Below are 17,100 nucleotides of genomic sequence, written 5' to 3'. Positions count from 1 at the left end.
GTCAGGCTGGTCTTGAACTCCTGACCTTAAGTGATCCACCTGCCTCGGCCTCCCAAAGTGCTGGGATTACAGGCGTGAGCCACTGCACCCAGCCGGGGTTCAGATTTTCTACAGAACTAAAACCTCATAGATACTGTTGACAACACTTTGTACTCTTCGTCACTGAGATTAAACTCTTAAAATTGCTATATATCTTTTTTTCGGGGGTGGGGAATGGGGAGAATGAGTCTCACTTTTGTTGCCCACGCGGGGGTGCAGTGGTCCAATCTCAGCTCACTGCAACCTCCGCCTCCTAAATAGGTGGGATAATAGAGGCCCACCAATATGCCCAGCTAATTTTTGTATTTTTGGTAGAGACGGGGTTTCCCCATGTTGGCCAGGCTGGTGTCAAACTCCTGACCTCAAGTGATCTGCCCACCTTGGCCTCCCACAGTGCTGGGATTATAGGTGTGAGCCACCATTCCTGGCCAAAATTGCTATATATCTATGTTTTTGTTTTTGCTTTGTACATTCATCACTTTCACATGTATTTCTTTCGGGGTTTGCTTACTTTTAGCATTTTTATTCATATATTTTAGATATAAATTCACTTTGGGTTATGAACATTGCAAAAATCTTGAGTAGAATGTGATAAAATTACTGGTGTTTCCCTGATGACTATATTTTTTAGGATGGATCAATTTCATTCAATGTTGAGTAGTTTATTCTGGTTTTCTGTTTGTCAATTTTAGTAATTTATATTTTCTAGAAAAGTGTCCCATTTAATTTGGAATTTATGGCAATTATTTATCGTAATATCTCACAATTACAAAACACAACTGTATCTCAAATTGTCTTTTTCATGTCCAAAAATGGTTTATCTTCACCTTTGCTTGCCCAGTTGTGGCTGGCTTCTGGCCAATTTTATTAATCTTAAGTACAAACCAATTATTTTATTAGGTTTAATCAAACCTTTCCAAGAATTGATTTTAGTTTTCTCTTTGTAACTTCTTATTACAGTCCTAATGCATATCTTAAAAGACTGAAACTTAGCCACATTCAGCTCATGTGGCTAGCATAGAAAAAAGAATAGGGGCCGGGCACGGTGGCTCATGCCTGTAATCCCAGCACTTTGGGAGGCAGAGGTGGGGGGATCATGAAGTCAAAAGATCCAGTCCATCCCAGCCAACATGGTGAAACCCTGTCTCTACTAAAAATACAAAAGTTAGCTGGGCGTGGTGGCATGCACCTGTAGTGCCAGCTACTCGGAGGCTGAGGCAGGAGAACTGCTTGAACCCGAGAGATGGAGGTTGCAGTGAGCCAAGATCTCCCCACTGCACTCCAGCCAGGTGACAGAGCAAGACTCCATCTCAAAAAAAAGAATAGGGAGCACCCACCCCCATTTGTCCAGTCTGTGTCTCCCAGAAAAAAATACTTAAAAAAGAAAAAAAGAGCAAATCCCCAAAGGTAAAAGAGTCTGAGCAGAAATTTGCAGAAATTTAAAAACGAGAGGAACACAGCTGGGCATGAGGGCTCATGCCTGTAATACCAGCACTTTGGGTGGCTGAGGTGGGTGGATCACCTGACGTTGGGAGTTCAAGACCAGTGTGACCAACACGGCAAAACCACATCTCTACTAAAAATACAAAAATTAGCGGGGCATGGTGGCATTTGCCTGTAATCCCAGACTTGGGAAGCTGAGGCAGGAGAATCGCTTGAACCCAGGAGGCGGAGGTTGCAGTGAGCCGACATCATACCACTGCACTCTAGCCTGGATGACAATGTGAGACTCTGTCTAAAAAAAAAAAAAAAAAAAAAAAAAGAGGAACAGGTATTCTGTTTTATGAAATAAAGTGTTATCCTGATTTTTTTTTTAAAGAAAAGAAACAGAGCAGGTTAAAAAAAAAAATCTTGGCCAGGCATGGTGACTCACGCCTGATAATCCCAGCACTCTGGGCAAGTGGATCACTTGAGGTCAGGATTTCGAGACCAGCCTGCCCAACATGGTGAAACCCTATCTCTACTAAAAATACAAAAATTAGCTGGCATAGTGGCACACGCCTGTAATCCAAGCTACTCGGGAGGCTGAGGCAGGAGGATCACTTGAACCCAGGAGGTGAAGGTTTGGCCTTGCCTTGGCCCCCCAAAGTACTGGAATTACAGGCATGAGCTACCATGCCCAGCTGAATGTATTCTTTTAAGCACTTATGGGATACTTACAAAAAATGGCAGGCTAGGCCAGGTTGTGGTGGCTCATACCTGTAATCCCAGCACTTTGGGAGGCCAAGGCAGGCAGATCCCTTGAGGCCAGAAATTCCAGACCAGCCTGGCCAACATGGTAAAAACCCATCTCTATCAAAAACACAAAAATTAGCAAGATGTGCTTGCTTGACCACAGGAGGGTGGAGGTTGCAGCCAGCTGAGATTGAGCCACTGCACTCCACCCTGGGTGACAGTACGAGACTTCATCTCAAAAAAAAAAGTACATTCGCTCATCATTTGAGTGCATTCTTTTGTCTACAGCCAATAGCTCAGGCTTTTAAATTGTTATTTAGATCTGATCTTTTTCTTCTTCTTTTTTTTTTTTTTTTTGAGATGGAGTCTCACTCTGTCACCCAGGCTGGAGTGCAGTGGCACGATCTTGGCTCACTGCAACCTCTACCTTCCGGGTTTAAGTAATTCTCCTGGCTCAGCCTCCTGAGTAGCTGAGATTACAGGTGTGTGCTCCCATATCCAGATAATTTGTATTTTTAGTAGAGACAGGGTTTCACCTTGTTGATCAGGCTGATCTTGAACTCCTGACCTCAGGTAATCCACCTGCCTTGGCCTCCAAAAGTGCTGGGATTACAGGCTGTGCCCAGCCTGTTACTTAGATCTTATATATCCTTGCTATTTTTTTGTATTCTACATCTTAGCTTCTAAAAATGGCATTAAAATGTTTTACTATGGTGACGGCTGGGCACCGTGGCTTAGGCCTGTAATTGCAGCATTTTGGGAGGCTGAGGCAGGTGGATCACTTGAGGTCAGGAGTTCGAGATCAGCCTGGCCAATGTAGTGAAACCCAATCTCTACTAAAAATACAAAAAATAACTGGGTGGTAGTTGTGGGCGCCTGTAATCTCAGCTACTTGGGTGGCTGAGGCAGGAGAATCGCTTGAGCCTGGGAGGCAGAGGTTGCGGTGAGCCGAGGACACACCATGCACTCCAGTCCGGGAGAGAGACTGAGACCCTGTATCAAGAAAAATAAAAATATCTTTTACTGTGATGGAGGATGTATTCGTTTCTCTTTCTTGTGTCTTTTTGGTTTTGTATTCATTTGCAGTGCATATCTGTGGACATGCACTTGCTGAGGCTGACCTGAGATGAAATTAACATCTCTTTGTTGCTTTGCTTCTTTGCAGTGGGTTGTTTTCTCTCCCTGTTTCCATCTCTGGCCGTTTTTTTTTTGTTCTGTTTTGTTTTTTGTTTTGTTTTGTTTTCTGGAAGGCTAGATGTGCATAGGATGGTAGAGACTAGGACATGGGCTGGTTCTGCAGAGCTGTTACTGTGTAAGGAGCAGGGAGGCCCGGAGGGTGATTGAGCGGGTCCAGCCAGGAGTCGAGTGGGAGGTGGGCTTGTCACCATGGTTACCACAGTGGACCACCAGCTTCATAATTCCCTAGCAACGCTTTGTGCAGTAAGTGACCTTCCTCTCTTAATCCCCTCCTCGTGTTGACGGCTGCTTTTTGCATCTCCAGGCCTGTGGGTGGACGAGTTCTCTTTGTTGTCTCAGTCCTAGGTGGGCCCTGGGTCTCTCACTCACAGTGATCCTGTCCCTCCCCTGGTGTCAGGAGACCTCCAAGCCAAAGCCCAGGACATATTCCTGCCCCTTGTTTGAGGGGGAAAGCACAAGTTCTCGCCTCTGGGGGGCAACAGGGTTGACTGCCATTCCCCTGGCAGCTCGAGGCTTTCGTTCCTCAGAAGAGTTCTGGAGGGGGCTTTGTGTGTTTCCCTTGGCACACGGCAGCCACATCTCTTCTCCAGATCTTCACTCCCAAGGAAGTCTCTCTGGTCTGCCCAGCCCTAGTCTTTCTCATGAGCACCCAGGGAACATCTGTATTAATTTTATTTATTTTTGTGTTTGTTTTTTTGAGATGGAATCTCGCTCTGTTACCCAGGTTAGAGTGCAGTGGTGCCATCTCAGCTCACTGCAACCTCCACCTCCTGGTTCAAGCAATTCTCCTGCCTCAGTCTCACAAGTGGCTGGGATTACAGGTGCTAGCCACCACGCCTGGCTAATTTTTGTATCTGTATTTCTATTTTTTTTGGGGGGGACAGAGTTTTGCTCTTGTTGCCCAGGCTGGAGTGCAATGGCACAATCTCAGTTTACCGCAACCTCTGCCTCCCAGGTTCAAGCAATTCTCCTGCCTCAGCCTCTTGACTAGCTGGGATTACAGGCATGCACCACCACGCCCAGCTAATTTTGTATTTTTAGTAGAGATGAGGTTTCTCCATGTTGGTCAGGCTGGTCTCGAACTCCCGACCACAGGTGATCCACCCCCTCAGCCTCCCAAAGTGCTGGGATTACAGGTGTGAGCCACCGCGCCTGGTTATTTTCTTATTTTTAGTAGAGACAGGGTTTCACCATGTTGGCCAGGCTACTCTCGAACTCCTGACCTCAAGTGATCTGCCTACCTCATCCTCCCAAAGTGCTAGGATTACAGGCATGAGCCACCCTGCCCAGCCTGTAGTAATTTTCCGTTGTTGTATGACAGATTGTCACTCATTTAGTGACTTAAAACCATACCCACTTACTAGCTCAGAGTTTGGGAGATCAGAAATCCTGGTGGGCTCACCTGTGGGTTCCATGCTTAGGGTAGCATGAGGTTCAAAGGCAGGCATGGGCTGGGCTGGGCTTTTAGCCTGAGGTTCTGGGACGAATCTACCTCCAGTGCATTCAGGTGGTTTGCAGAATTCAGTTTTAAGACTCAAGTCCCCAATTCCTTGCTGGCTATTAACTGGGAGCCATGCTCAGCTCCCTAAGGCCACCAGCTTGCTTTCCAACAGGGTCCTCCAATTTTTTATTTTTATTTTTGAGATGGAGTCTCGCTCTGTCACTGAGGCTGGAGTGCAGTGGCGCAATCTTGGCTCACTGCAGCCTCTGCCTCCCAGGTTCCAGCAATTCTCCTGCCTCACTCTCCCTGGTAGCTGGGATTACAGGCATGTGCCACCACACGGGGCTAATTTTCGTATTTTTAGGAGAGATGGGGTTTTACCATATTGGCCAGGCTGGTCTCAAACTCCTGACCTCAGGTGATCCACCTGCCTCAGCCTCCCAAAGTGCTGGGGTAACAGGTGTGAGCCACCACAGCTGGCCAGTCCCTCCATTTTCAAAGCCAGAAACAGAGCATGAACTTAGTCTCGTGTTGCAGGCTTTCTGACGTTCCCTTCTGCCACCGATTGGTTTCTCTCCATCAGCGGTAAAGGTATCCTGCTAGCGTCTTCCTTTCCCCCTGTAGAGGCGGAGTCTCTGTTGATGAGGCTAGTCTTTTTTTTTTTTTTGAGACGGAGTTTCGCTCTTGTTACCCAGGCTGGAGTGCAATGGCGCGATCTCGGCTCACCGCAACCTCCGCCTCCTGGGTTCAGGCAATTCTCCTGCCTCAGCCTCCTGAGTAGCTGGGATTACAGGCACACGCCACCATGCCCAGCTGAATTTTTGTATTTTTAGTAGAGATGGGGTTTCACCATGTTGACCAGGATGGTCTCGATCTCTTGACCTCGTGATCCACCCGCCTCGGCCTCCCAAAGCGCTGGGATTACAGGCGTGAGCCACTGCGCCCGGCCAAGGCTAGTCTTGAACTTCTGGCCTCAAACAATTCTCCTGCCTCAGCCTCCCAAAAGCACTGAGATGACAGGTTTGCTAATATTTTCATGTGAGGTTCACTGCATCATTTTAATTTCAGGTTTTCCTAGTGTCTTTGCGAAAGCTCAGGATGAGACTTTGTCACTAAGGTGGCTCCCTCCTCTCAGCACATCAAGCTTGTTTCTACCCTGGTCCTAAGAGCTCAGAGGCTGAAGCTCGAGTCCCTGCCTGAAGGTAAGTTCTCAGCTGGGGAGCAAAGCCTTGGCAGCCAGGTGGATCTGCCCCAGTGTTCAAGACCCAGGCATGCCGGGAGTAAAAGCATTCCTGTCAAGGAGCTGAGCATGGGGAGCAGGAATCTACTAGGGAAAGGGAAACCCCAGTTCTGAGACCTCTTCACATAGCTTAGGACTGAAGCTGGAGGGTCATATGGAGGGTGGCAGCTCCCAAGGTCCACCTTGGGAGGTGGGGCTGGGCATGGTGGCTCATGCCTGTAATCCCAGCACTTTTGGAGGCCGAGGTGGGCGGATCACCTAGGTTGGTAGCTTGAGACCAGCCTGGCCAACATGGCAAAATGCTGTCCCTACTAAAAATATAAAAATTAGCCAAGTGTGACAGTGAGTGCCTGTAATTCCAGCTACTCGGGAGGCTGAGGCAGGAGAATTGCTTGCACCCAGGAGGCGGAGGTTGCAGTGAGCTGAGATTGTGCTGCTGCACTCCAGCCTGGGCAACAGAGTGAGACTCCGTAAAAAAACCCAAGGTCCATGTACCTGAAACAGCCCCAACCCACTTGGGGACAGAGCAAACATGGGTGCTCACATCAAGGGATCATCTTGGTTTTAGTTGAGTGCAAGGTTGCGCGCTACGGGCAGAGCATCTCCCTGGTGCTCAGAGGACAGTCGCGGACCCACACTGTCTCTGGATCATTTGCATTTACCATCATCCTCTTTTGCCTGTGCCACCCGAGCATCAGCTCTGCCCATCCCAATGGCACCTCTGGACCTGGCTTCTACCAACATGGAACCAGGGATTTGCAAGGGAGAGAATCCAGTCATGGCTTCTTAGTTTCTGTTTCTGATTGGGGCAGTAAAGCCCCTTCCTCATCCCTCTTTATCACTTACCAGTAGAGGCAGAAGCGAAAAGCCGTGGCTTTAGGCTGCTCAACAAAACAAAAACAACAGCAACAAAATAAGGTGGATTGAACAAGCGTGAGTAAACTCCAAAGTCAGAGAATTTTTTTTTTTTTTTTTGATCTTGGTACTCTGCAACCTCTGCCTCCTGGGTTGAAGTGATTCTCCTGCCTCAGCCTCCTGAGTAGCTGGGACTACAGGCACCTGCCACTGCACCCAGCTAATTTTTGTATTTTCGGTAAAGATGTGGTTTCGCCATGTTGGCCAGGCTGGTCTCAAAACTCCTTACCTCAGGTGATCCGCCCACCTTGGCCTCCCAAAGTGCTGGGATTACAGGCGTGAGCCACTGCTCCTGGCCAGAATTTGCTTTCTTAACTTGGGTTTTTTGTTTTTCCTTCTTATGTCAAAGACTTAAAAAAAAAAAAAATGGGTGTGAGAGAGACATTCAGAACCATCAGGCTCAGGAGCGAGTGAGCCAGCCTCAGTCCCAGGGCTCCCGTGCACCAGGCAGGGGCTTCTTCCACTGTTCCACAATTCACGGCTAAGACCTGCCCCATTCCACCTTCTCCCCCTTCAGCTCTCTCCTGCTTTTCCTTTTGTCTGGGGAAAGACTTTGATAGGAGCCCATTGGGAGAAAACACAGTAAGACGATACATGTATATTCTTTTTTTTTTTTTAGACGGAATCTCAAGCTGTCACCCAGGCTGTAGTGCAATGGTGCGATCTCAGCTCACTGCAGTCTCCGCCTCCTGGGTTCAAGCAATTTTACTGCCTCAGCCTCCCAAGTAGCTGGGACTACAGGCACGTGCCACCATGCCCAGCTAATTTTTTTGTATTTTTAGGAGAGATGGGGTTTCACCATGTTGGCCAGAATGGTCTTGATCTCCTGACCTTGTGATCCGCCTGCCTCGGCCTCCCAAAGTGCTGGGATTACAGGCATGAAGATACATTTATATTCTTATGAAATATTTATATGTGAAACAATGAGCACAAATTTATCATTTAAGAAATTAGAAAATACCAATATATTAAGAAAAAAAATCTGTCCAGTGTGGTAGCTCATGCCTGTAATCCCAGCACTTTGGTGGATTGAGGCATGAGGATCACTTGAGCCTGGGAGTTCAAGACTGGCCTGGGCAACACAGTGAAACCCCATCTCCACAAAAAATTACAGAAGTTAGCCAGGAGTGGTGTTACATGTCTGTAGTCCCAGCTACTTGGGAGGCTGAGGCCAGAGGATCACTTGAGCCTGGGAGGCAGAGGCTGCAGTGAGCTGTGAAGGTGCCACTGTACTCCAGCCTGAGCAACAGACTGAGACCCTATCTGAAGGAGGAAAAAAAGGCCCAACCAAACATCCTACCATGCAAAGATAATCACTGCCAATATTCTGTGTTTCTTCAAAATCTTTTTTTTTTTTTTAGATAGAGTTTTGCTTTGTTGCCCAGGCTGGTGTGCAATGGCACGATCTTGGCCCACTGAAACTTCTACCTCCTGGGTTCAGGTGATTCTCCTGTCTCAGCCTCCAGAGTAGCTGGGATTACAGGCATGAGCCACTATGCCCAGTTAATTTTGTATTTTTAGTAGAGATTGGGTTTCACCATGTTGGCCAGGCTGGTCTTGAACTCCTGACCTCAAGCGATCCACCAGCCTTGGCCTCCCAAAGTGCTAGGATCACAGGCATAAGCCACTGTGCCTGGCCCAGAATTTTTATTTATAGATGTATGTTTACAAACTCATTACAGGTGCTATAGTTTGTAGTCAATGTATACAAACAAGAAACAGGCCAGTCACAGTGACTCAGGCTTGTAATCCCAACACTGTGGGAGATAGAGGCGGGAGGATCATTTGAGGCCAGGTGTTCAAGACTAGCCTGAGCAACATAGCAGAACTCTGACTCTGCAGAAGGTGCGCGCGCGCACACACACACACACACACACACACACACACACACACACACACGTTTTGTTTTTTTAAACAGAGTCTTGCTCTGTTGCCCAGGCTGGAGTGTAGTTGTACAATCACAGCTCATTGCCACCTCTGCCTCCCAGGTTCAAGCAATCCTCCTGCCTCAGCCTCCCAAGTAGCTGGGATTACAAGGGTGAACCACTGTGTCTGGCCTCTACAAAAAAATAAAAATAGGCCAGGCATGGTTGCTCACACCTGTAATCCCAGTACTTTGGGAGGCTGAGGCAGGTGGATCACCTGAGGTCAGGAGTTCAAGACCAGCCTGGCCAACATGGTAAAATCCCGTCTGTACTAAAAATACAAAAAATTAGCCAGACATGATGGTGTATGTCTGTAATCCCAGCTACTTGGGAGGCTGAGGCACTAGAATCGCTTGAATCCAGGAGACAGAGGTTGCAGGGAGCTGAGATTATGCCCCACTACTGCACTCCAGCCTGGGCAACAGAGCAAGATCCCATCCCTCCCACAAAAATTTCTATCTGTCTATCTATCTATCTATCTATCTATCTATCTATCTATCTATCTATATATATATATGTGTGTGTGTGTGTTTTTGAGATGGAGTGTTGCTCTGTCACTGAGGCTGAACTGCAGTGGTGCAATCTTGGCTCACTGCAGCCTCTGCTCCCCAAGTCTGCTGCCTCAGCCTCTTGAGTAGCTGGGATTACAGGCATACACCACGACACCCAGCTAATTTTTTTATTTTAAGGAGAGATGGGGTTTCACCATATTGGCCAAGCTGGTTTTGAACTCCTGACCTCAGGTGATCCACCTGCTTCGGCCTCCCAAAGTTCCGGGATTACAGGTGTGAGCCACTGTGCCCGGCCTGTTTCTTCAGAATAAATTTCTATTAATTACATTTCCGGGGTAATGGGTGGGGGCTGGAGTAAATTGCACATTGACTTCTGAGACACAGATACACATATTCATTAAGAAAAAAATCCAGTCGGGCATGGTGGTTCACCGTGTAATCCCAATGTTTTGGGAGGCTGCAGCAGGCAGATTGATTGAACCTAGGGGTTTGAGACCAGCCTGGGCAATACAGTGAGACCCCATCTCTACCGAAAAATTTAAAAATTAACTGGGCATGTGACATAGTCCCAGCTTCTCGGGAGGCTGAGATGGGAGGATAGCTTGAGCCTGGGAGTCCAAGGCTGCAGTGAGCCATGATTTCACCACTGCATTCCAGCCTGGGTGACAGAGTGAAACCCGGTCTCAAAAACAAAACAAAAGTCCAAGTCAGGCCTCATAAGCTTGAGTCCCTATCACATTTCCAAGGTGAGGGCTTTGCTCTGGTAATGAGGATCCTTCAGAGAAGGCTTTCTCCCGCCTGTGCCCCGGGGTGGGGAGAGCGGTGGTGGTGGAGAGGGGGGGAGGCGGTCCCAGCAGTTGATTGGGAGCCCCCAGGCAAGCGTGGCCTCTCACATCCTCTCTTCCCACCCTGTCTGCCTTCACAGGTGTCTGCTTTCTGAGAACAGCAGAGAAGAACCATGTCCCAGGTGAGTGAGGCGTTTCAATCACACTTTGTTTTCAGCAGGGATTTTGGAAGCTCATAAGAACGTGTCTGATGAAAGCTGGGCACCATGGCTCACGCTTGTAATCCCAGCTCTGTGGGAGGCCAAAGTGCGTGGATCACCTCAGGTCAGGGTTTTACCACTAGCCTGGTCAACATAGTGAAACCCTGTCTCTACTAAAAATACAAAATTAGCCAGTTGTGGAGATGGGTACTTGTAGCCCCAGCTACTTGGGAGGCTGAGACAGGAGAATTGCTTGAACCTGGGAGGCGGAGGCTGCAGTGAGCGAGATTGCACCACTGTACTCCAGTCTGGGTGACAGAGTAAGACTCTGTCTCAAAAAAAAAACATGTATCCGATAAAACAAAATGCAAACAGAAGTCAGGATCAGTGAAAACAGGAAAAGAACAGAAGATCAAGGCTGTGGGAAGGGCAGGGTGGAGATACTGTAGAGGCTCCCACAGTTATGAGATACCTGTGTATATATATATTTATATATATATGTGTGTGTGTGTGTGTATATATATGTATAAATGTAATTTTTTTGGAGATGGAATCTTGCTCCAGCACCCAGGCTGGAGTGCAGTGGCATAATCTCGGCTCACTGCAACCTCTGCCTCCTGGGTTCATGTAATTTTCCTGCCTCAGCCTCTTTACAGGCATGTGCCACCACACCCAACTAATTTTATTTTCAGTAGAGATGGGGGTTTCACCATGTTGGCCAGGCTGGTCTTGAACTCCTGACCTCAAGTGATCTGCCCACCTTGGCCTCCCAAAGTGGTGGGATTACAGGTGTGTGCCACCACGCCTGGCCAGATGCCTTGTAAATTTATGTCTGACATTCCTGTCACTTCAAAAGGGCAGATGGCCTCCATCTCGTATATGACTTGTGTTGTCTGTTTTGGACAACCGTGTCTACTTCTCAGGGGAAATAAAGCACTTTTGGGCATTTAGAAATATATTTGATCTTTGTATTCGCGATGTGACAGGCCCCTTCCTCAATCACAGCCACCTTGAAAGAAACACAACACCCATCTCTTGTGACTTTTCTTCCCCCGTGTAGAAACAGCAGGTATTATGCCAAAGCAGACGTCTGTGACTGTGGTTGTTTAGTGATGAACACTCAGGTCTACAGGGACAGCCTTATGTGGCTCCACATGACCTAGATGTAACATGGCATGATCTAGAGGAATGAATGAACTATGTGTTCCTGAAATGGCTTGCCATGTCTACCGTCATACCACCCTGAACATACCTGATCTTGTCTGAAATTGCTTGCCATGATGGTTTATTTATTTACTTACTTAAGAAGGAGTCTCACTCTGTCGCCAGGCTGGAGTGCAGTGGCGCGATCTCGGCTCACTGCAACCTCACCTCCCGGGTTCAAGCAATTCTTCTGCCTCAGCCTCTTGAGTAGCTGGGATTAAAAGTGTGTGCCACCATGCCCAGATAATTTTGTATTTTTTTTTTTTTTGGGACACAGTCTTGCTCTTTTACCCAGGCAGGAGTGCAGTGGCATAATCCTGGCTCACTGCAACCTCTACCTCCCCAGTTCAAGCGATTCTCCTGCCTTAGCCTCCCGAGCAGCTGAGACTATAGGTGTATGCCACCACGCCTAGCTAATTTTTGTATTTTTAGTAGAGATGGAGTTTTACCATATTGGCCAGGCTGGTCTTGAACTCCGGACCTTGTGATCCACCCACCTTGGCCTCCCAAAGTGCTGGGATTACAGGCATGAGCCACCGTGCCTGGCTGGTTATTTTTTTAATTAAAAAAGTTTTTTGAGATGGAGTCCTGCTCTGTCGCCCAGGCTCGAGTGCAGTGGCACGATCTTGGTTCACTGCAACCTCTACCTCCCGGGTTTAAGTGATTCCCCTGCCTCAGCCTCCTGAGTAGCTTCGATTACAGGCATGCACCACCATGCCTGGCTAAGTTCTGTATTTTTAGTAGAGATGGAGTTTCACCGTATTAGCCAGGCTGGTCTCGAACTCCTGACCTCAGGTGATCCGCCCACTCAGAGTGCTGTGATGACAGACATGAGCCAATGCTCCTGGCCTTCCTTTGTATTTTTTGTTACTTGGCTGTTTGTTAGCTTTCTTTGCCTGTGAGTGACATCAGTGTTTTCCATCAGCCTGGAGGCATTCTCCTTCTGCTCCTCTTCACTGTATGTTCTAGGGATGTGTGAATGTGGAGTGCACTGATCAGAAGTTATAATCCTTGTAGTTGTAAGAGCCAGAAATCCAACTAGAAGTAGGTTAGGATATTTTTAAAAAGTAGTAATTCTAGAACTTTGGGAGGCTGAGGCAGGAGGATTGCTTGAGGCCAGGAGTTCAAGACCAGCCTGAGTAATGTGGCAAGACCCTGTCCCTACAAAAAATACAAAACTTAGCCAGGCGTGTTGGCACATGCCTGTAGTCCCAGTTATTCTAGAGGCTAAGGTGGGAGGATCACTTGAGCCTAGGAGGTCAAGGCTGCAATGAGCTGTGATTGTGCCATTGCACCGCAGCCTGGGTGACAGAGGGAGAACCTATTGAAAAAAAAAAATCTACAAGGCAGCACCCAAGCCATGAGAAGAGCAGGTTTGCAGTCGGGCACCAGAGGCATCCAGCAACCCAGGTATCGTCAGGTATCTTGTTCCCTGCTTCTGTGACTTTCTTCTCACGCGGACTTTGTCCATGTGGCCAGAAGTAGCATGGCCACAGCTCCTCTTCTCACATCTGCAAGTTCTGCCGTGGTCAGGGGCTGAATCTCTTTTCCTTGGTCCAATGTGAAAGCTCTTCAGGGAAGATACCGTTGGTCCAGCCTAGCTCAGGTGTATTAGGCCCTCTCTCCAGGCAGCCGTGCACAGGGCAGAGGGGCAGGAGGGGGTTGGTCCTAGAGGAAGATGAGGCCTCATGAACAAACATTACCGTTCCAACTCCAGGAAGGAAAACATTCACAGGGCCTGGGTTTCTTTGTCAGTGCTTTGTGAAGCCAAGGATGTCTGGGTGTTCACACAAGAAATATCTCAGCAGGAGAGGCTGGAAAAAGGTGGCGAGCCACACCTATCCTGTCCATGAAGCTGTAAGCTGGGGGCCACTGTGTTTTAGGAAGCCAAGTCTACTGGGCATGCCTGCCTATTAGGGCAGTCTGTGTACTAAAGATGATAATAATGGTTTTAAATGCTGCCTGTCCAGCACTTTTGTGCTGGTCTCTGCACTTTTTATATATTATTTCATAAATAAACCCGTGAGAGGTATATCTATAGAAATATTTACATGGAAATTATATATGAATTACATAGAAATTACAGACACATATATTAACTACATAGACATTGTGTATAAACTAAACATGTATATAAACTACATAGACATGTATGTGTATATATATGTATATGTGTATGTGTGTGTGTGATATATATATATATTTATATATATTTAAACTATGTAGATACTAGGCGGGATAGCTTAGCTCATGCCTGTAATCCCAGCACTTTGAGAGGCTGAGGTGGGTGGACCATCTGAGGTCAGGAGTTTGAGACCAGCCTGGCCTCATGGAGAAACCCCGTCTCTATTTAAAAATACTAAATAATAATAAATTAGTTGGGCATGTGCCTGTAATCCCAGCTACTCAGGAGGCTGAGGCAGGAGAATCGCTTGAACCCAGGAGGCAGATGTTGCAGTGAACTGGTATTGCACCACTGCACTCCAGCCTGGGCCACAGAGCAAGATTCCATCTCAAAAAAAATAAAAACAAACTACATAGACATATGTATCAACTAGAAATTATATGTATATATTGTTTTGAATACTGGAAAAAAATATGTATGTAAATTATGTAGGAATGACATAATCCACCTCTCCCCATCTTAACAGATGAACAAACTGAGGCTAGAGATATTAAGCTGTCTGAGGTCTCACATCTGTTATTAAGTGGTGGAGTTGGAATATGAATGCAGTCAGACTATGGAACTATAGTTGTGTCTACCAATCCCTGTGCCCAGCGCAGGAATACACTGGCATCTGTGCAGTCTACACCACACTGTCAAAGAAGGTAGCCATTAGCCACGTGTGGCTGCAGACCTGAATTTTAAATTTACATTTAAATTTTAAAACTGAACCAGAGGAAAATATTGTTAAACACAATTTTATAATTTGGATAAGACTGTATTTTATTGCAACCATTTAAAATAGTTTTTTTTTTTTTTTTTTTTTTAAAGATGGATTCTCACTTTGTTGCCCAGGCTGGAGTGCAGTGGTGCAATACCAGTGGCGTGATCTTGGCTCACTGCAACCTCTGCCTCTCTGGTTCAAGCGATTCTCCTGCCTCAGCCTCCTGAGTAAGTAGGACTACAGGTACCTACCATCACACCTGGCTAATTTTTTTATGTTTTTAGTAGAGACAGGGATTCACGGTGTTAGCCAGGGTGGTCTCGATCTCCTGACCTCATGACTCGCCCACCTCGGCCTCCCAAAGTGCTGGGATTAGAGGCATAAGCCACTGTACGTGGCCTAAAATACAGTATCTTGATTGAGATGTGCTGTGAGTATAAAATACATATTTGATATGGTGTGAAAAAGAATGAAAAAATTAGTGATTTAAAAATTATTAGATGTCAAAATGACAGTATCTTGGATATATTGGGCTAAAGAAGAGATAGTAATTTCACCTGTTTCTCTTTTTAGGAAAACGTGACTGAAAAATGAAAGTCCCCCACAGGGCTGGCATTCTGTATCTCTGTTGGACAGTGGCGGTTTGGTGAGTGAGAGGTCAATATTGATTTAAGACATCAGTGGCTTAGGCCAGGTGGGGTGGCTCACGCCTGTAATCCCAGCACTTTGGGAAGCTGAGGTGGGAGGATCACTTGAGCCCAGGACTTTGAGACCAGCCTGGGCAACATAGGGAGGCCCCGCCTCTACAAAAAGTCAAAGACTTAGCTGGGTGAGGTGGCTTGCACCTGTGGTTCCAGCTGTGCTGGAGGCTGAGGCGAGAGGATCACTTGAACCAGGGAGGTCAAAGCTACCGTGAGCTGCGATCGCACCGCTGCACTCCAGCCTGGGCCACACAGTGAGATCCCATCTCAAAAAAAAAGTCACTGGTTTCAGCAGCCTTTAGCCCTTGGTCATGAGTCTTCTAGAGATGAGAGTGTTGCCTGAAAGAGACCGCAGGCTCCTTAGGGTGACTGGGGCTCTGGGTTTCTTTGAGGATTGCCTCTCCCCACTCCCACATAGCTCCTGCTTCTGGCTGCTGCCGCAGGCCATGCCCTGCTTCCTGTCTCTCCTCTGCATGTGCTTGTCCCACTGTTGGAGATACTTTGGATCACCCATTTGGCTATAAACATCCCTCACCACCCTGCTGAAGCAGCATGTGTCGGCGGGGCCCACCCCAGCACTACTAGCATCCTCCCTCGACCTCTGCTGCAGTGATGAAAGCCCCCCAACCCTCAAATACCTTTTTAAGACAGTCTTTCTCTGTCACCCAGACTGGAGTGCAATGGCACAATCTCAGCTCACTGCAACCTCTGCCTCCTGGGTTCAAATGATTCTCGTGCCTCAGCCTCCTAAGCAGCTGGGATTACAGGTGCCTGCCACCATGCCTGGCTGATTTGTTTTGTATTTTTAGTAGCGATGAGGTTTCACTGTGTTGGTCAGGCTGGTCTCAAACTCCTGACCTCAGTGATTCTCCTGCCTCGGCCTCCCAAAGTCCTGGGATTACAGACGTGAGCCACTCTGCCCAACCTCATTGCTATTATTTAAACTTTCATTAAACAAAACATAGTGAGACCCCATGTCTACAAAAAATTTAAATAAAATTAGCCTAGCATGGTGGCACATGCCTGTAGTCCCAGCTACTAGGGAGTGGGGGCGTGAGGCGAGAGGATGGTTTAAACCCAGGAGGTAAAGGCTGCAGTGAGCCATAATCACACCACTGCACTCTAGCCTGGACAGAGTGAGACCCTGTCTCAAAAAAAGAGGAGCTCTCTCTATCTGTCTAGATATATACACACACATGTATACACATATTTGTATATACATATATACACATATATATTTACTGTCATGCACACATATACACATATCTAGATATACCCTCTTATATGTTCTTCTAATAGGTATAAATTGAAAAGATTTAAATGGGGGTCTCTAATTCATGGAGCGAGGGGATGGGAGGGGTGAGGGAGGCCCAGCCCGGTCCTGCATTTGTGGAATCCCTTCTCTACATTTCCCTTGCTGCTGCCTTGTTGAACACTCTATCTTACATTGAGGATTCGAATCGTGTGCTAACTGATCTTCTGTTATCCTCCCTTCCTGTGGCTCTCACCCTTTTTCCACATCAGATCATCTGTAGTTCCCTCCCTTAATTACTATGATGTGGGAGTCCCCATTTCCTATAGGGAAAACAGTCACTTCTGTGAGCTGCTCGTGGGCTCTCTCCCTCTCCCACACACCCCTTATACCCTGCATTTCATTCTGTTCCTAGTTTCTACCAGACTTTTCTGTGCCTCCTTTGCTCATGCCAGGTGTCTTGCTAGGAATATCCTTCAGACATCAGATCACCGTTTATCTTTGATTCTGCTCACCCGTGACCTCCTAGGAAACTTCACGTGACATGAGTATATTGGATCTGGCTGCCATCTTCCTCATGCCCATTCTGTACGTAACTGCATGTCTACCACCACCTTCAGTGTAATT

The 17,100-nt window shown here is 47.2% G+C and overlaps 1 long non-coding RNA gene across 3 annotated transcripts; it reads left to right on the top strand.

Moving 5' to 3' along the window:
• Positions 1-5,830: 5,830 nt before the first annotated feature.
• LOC116545659 lies at positions 5,831-17,020 on the top strand. 3 transcript variants are annotated; one of them, XR_004266394.1, is made up of 3 exons: positions 5,831-6,054; positions 10,370-10,411; positions 16,889-17,017. It is a non-coding gene; the product is annotated as an uncharacterized LOC116545659 (long non-coding RNA). The 3 variants fall into 3 exon arrangements; XR_004266395.1 differs by lacking the exon at positions 16,889-17,017 and adding an exon at positions 15,094-15,193; XR_004266393.1 differs by having other exon boundaries at positions 5,832-6,054; positions 16,941-17,020.
• Positions 17,021-17,100: the final 80 nt, after the last annotated feature.

The sequence above is a fragment of the Sapajus apella genome, unplaced genomic scaffold, assembly GCF_009761245.1.
Source record: "Sapajus apella isolate SASKATOON/1434 unplaced genomic scaffold, GSC_monkey_1.0 scaffold321, whole genome shotgun sequence".
NCBI lineage: Eukaryota > Metazoa > Chordata > Mammalia > Primates > Cebidae > Sapajus > Sapajus apella.
Note: the sequence above shows the minus strand (reverse complement) of the source record. Positions and strands in the feature narration are given on the sequence as shown.